Source organism: Humulus lupulus, chromosome 6, assembly GCF_963169125.1.
Source record: "Humulus lupulus chromosome 6, drHumLupu1.1, whole genome shotgun sequence".
Taxonomy (NCBI): domain Eukaryota; kingdom Viridiplantae; phylum Streptophyta; class Magnoliopsida; order Rosales; family Cannabaceae; genus Humulus; species Humulus lupulus.
In genome coordinates this window covers 91,512,722-91,516,391 of record NC_084798.1, presented here as the reverse complement: position 1 = coordinate 91,516,391, position 3,670 = coordinate 91,512,722, and the positions used below count along the sequence as shown (strand labels likewise).

The window sequence follows — 3,670 nt, the reverse complement described above, 5'->3', positions numbered from 1 at the left end:
TAATCCCCTAAAGCATTGCATTGTTCCTCTTTTCCTCCTCTTAACTCACTAAGAGTTGGGCACTCTTGCAGTTGATGTTCCGTTCCTCCACAGATGAAGCATGGATCTCGTGTCTCTACTTTTGCAGCCATGTGGATTCCTCTACCTTCTTGAGATTTGAAAGCCTCGAATTGTTGTCTCAATGATTCAATTTGGCTTTTGACGTTATCCTCTTCCTTCAATTGGTAGATTCCAGTTGATCGTGGCTTGTCCATAGGACTTGGTCCATTCCATGTGTAGGATTTTTCAGCAAGATCGTCGAGGTACTCGAAAGCTTCATCGGGATCTTTTTGAAGGAATTCGCCATTGCACATCATTTGTACGAATTGTCTTTGTCCGGTTGTGAGACCGTCATAGAAATAGCTGATCAGACGCCAGCTTTCGTATCCATGATGTGGGCATTGATTTATCAAATCTCTAAACCTCTCCCAGACCTGATGGAAAGTTTCATGGTCTTTCTGGATGAAAGTAGAGATTTGCCTCTTAAGGCTGCTAGTCTTATGGGGCGGGAAATATTTGGCAAAGAATGCTTTTGTCATTTCGTCCCATGTTCCGATAGATCTAGGCCTTAAGGAATACAACCAGCTTTTTGCTTTGTCTTTGAGTGAGAAAGGAAAGAATTTTAATCTCACAATGTTGGTGACATCAGCACGGTTGTTGAATGTAGCCACCACCTCTTCGAATTCCCGAATATGCACGTACGGACTCTCATTTTCCAACCCATGGAAGGTTGGTAAGAGGTTAATCATGCCAGGTTTGAAATCAAAATTTGGCATATTGTTGGGATACATTATGCACGAAGGTGTGGCTGTACGCGTAGGATGTAAATATTCCTGTAGCGTTCTTGGTTGGACTTCATCTTGATGAGCCATCGTGGGTGGTTCAGGAAGTCTTGGTGAATCAGGAGTGTTTGAACGAATGGAAGAAAACGACGAACTAGGAGAGTTTTCTAAAGTTTCTACTTGTTGTCTCACAAATCTCCCTAGTGCGTCTCTGTTTCGTGGCATAAATATTTTTATTTTATTTTATTTTATTTTGTAAGTATTATAAGCGCAAATGTGTAATAATGTAATAAGTATACACCAAAATGTTCCCAGGCCAATTGGAAAGGCTGCCAAGGTACCACTTTAGGCCCAAGAACTTTTCTAGAACTCCCCGAGGTTCTTAGAAAAGATTGGAGGGTAACGCTAACACAGACCTTATTTAAGAACCAATTTTTCTAAGACAGAACAAGTTTGGTTTTTACTAATTTCCACGATTACACAAATGTTCTCAATACTTTGTTTGATTTTGATTTTTGATTTTTTTGATTTTTTTTTTTTTGATTTTTTTTTTTGATTTTTTTTTTCGGAAAAAACCTAAATCTAAAATAAAAATTCTAAACTTAAAATTAAAAAAAAAATGAATAAATAAAATAAATAAATAAATAAATAAAACTACTAAGGAAAAATAAAATAAAAGAGAAATTAAAAATTACACTACTTTTTTTTTTTTATATATTGAAAGAAAAAAAAATTAATTTACTAGGCAAACCTTTAATTGTAGAATTACCTCCCCGGCAACGGCGCCAAAAATTGATATCGCCCAATAAATTCCTAAGCGGTCGCAGTAGTAATCGGGCTATGTCGTATCCACAGAGAGGTCAAGTACAAAATTAAAAGAAAGATTAGTAAATTAAAAATCATAAACTTTGGAAAAATGTGAACTTGAAAAAGAATATAAACATTAAATGAATAAAATCGAGAGATTAGAATCAGAAAGAAAGTATGGAAGACATAAGTTTCATTCATGCAAACATATATATATTTTAATAAAATTGATTCATTATACTCAACTATAATTCTACACCATTAATTATAGTTGGAAAATATATATATATTAAAGCTCACCTTAAAATATGTTCTTTAATTAAATTATACTAATTTCTAATTTTAAAACCTATCATATTATATACTTTAGAGCGACAAAATACCATTGGCAGAATGCAGTAAAAAGCATATAATATAACAAATATTCTAAATTAAATTAAAAACCTAAATTACATAAGAAGAGCATGACTAGACTTATGTAAAAGATAATAATAAATTTAGAACAAAAATTAGAAGAAAATAAATTTAATTGTAACAAATATATAGAAATGAAGAACAAAATAAAGAATCAATATATTAAAAATATAATGTAACACATGAACTCCACTCTAGCCTTTCCACAAGAAAATTTAGCCTAAAATAGGCATTGTTCTCACTCAAGAAAATGTAAAAGAAAAATAGGAAAAGTAAGTGTTTTTCTCTCCAATACTCTCTACACTCTCTTTACACAATCTGATATCTTTTTACACCATTTAGTACTCTATTTATAGTGTAAATAGAACTCAAAATCGTGTAAAACTGTGTATAAAATAGTGGGGAAATGGCTGAAAAATAGGTGCAAAGTGGGTAAAAATGGGGTTGAGCCGTGGGAGACAAAGGCTGATCATGGCAGGCGGCTGGTCGGGCTCGTGGGGAACAGAAGGCGACGTGGCAGGCTGCGGTTGGCTGGCTTCTTTTTGGGCCTAATTTTGGGCCCTTTTATCTTCAAAAATGCCATTTTCTTCCTAATTTCTTCAATTTTAATTATTTCTTTTTCCTTTCTTTTTCTTTGTGTCAAAAATATATTTTATTTCCTGAAAATTAAATACAAATTAAATTAAAATTAATATTTTCAAATATAAAATATATGACAATAAATCCATGAAAATATTAATTAAAACTTAATTAATTTTATACTTTAAGATTAATAAAATGATATTTTTGAGCACTAATCAGGTGCAAAGATACATCTTAAAGATCTTGGTCTAAGTATTTTAAAGAACTGTTTTGGATTGGATGTTCATTGGAGATACAAAAAGATAGCGATTATTATTGATGGTTCATCAACTAGTAAATCCTCATCTTTTTATTTCTCTATGATTAATGTTTTGCATATTAATGGATCCGATTATTTGTGCCCAACACCCCATGCTTTCCGCTGCACACATGATAAACCAGTTACCAACACAACCCACACAAGTGACACGTTGTGGGGGTTTTCTGTATAGGTCCGTACAGCTACATGTATTTTTCTCCAAAACCTATTTTAAAATGCTCTAATCTCTTTGATTAACACTAATGATGGTGCCTACACTATTTATGGGGTTCACTGAGACTTTGGGAAACTAATCACTCTCCATACTCTCTCTCTCGCTCTTTCTAACTCACAAAGGTAACTAGCTTTCTCCAAGATCTTCATCAAGAAAGCTTGACTTGTTTGAAGATTAAGGCTTGTAAATCCAAATCCCAATCCACTATTTCTCTTGAACTTATTTGCGTTACTATTCTATCATAAACTAGGTCATCTTTGGTTTTTATTTATTTTAATTACAACATTCAAACTGTGTGTTTAGACATATCCCCAACAGATAGTGTTCCCCATTATTTGCTTGTTGTTAGGACCTAGTTATGTTTAGGTTCTTCTTGCTTGTTGTTGATTCCTATGCTACTCATTTTCTTTTATAATCATGTGCTAACTTTGTTTTAAGTTTCCATTTGCTAACGAGATGGCAGCTCCTACTTTTAACAACCACAAGGCGATCAGGAAACAAGGTCGACTCAGG

At 33.3% G+C, this 3,670-nt stretch overlaps 1 non-coding gene across 1 annotated transcript; it reads left to right on the top strand.

Moving 5' to 3' along the window:
- Positions 1 to 423: 423 nt before the first annotated feature.
- Positions 424 to 530, top strand: LOC133787278 (small nucleolar RNA R71). The gene has a single exon (XR_009872308.1). It is a non-coding gene; the product is annotated as a small nucleolar RNA R71 (small nucleolar RNA).
- Positions 531 to 3,670: the final 3,140 nt, after the last annotated feature.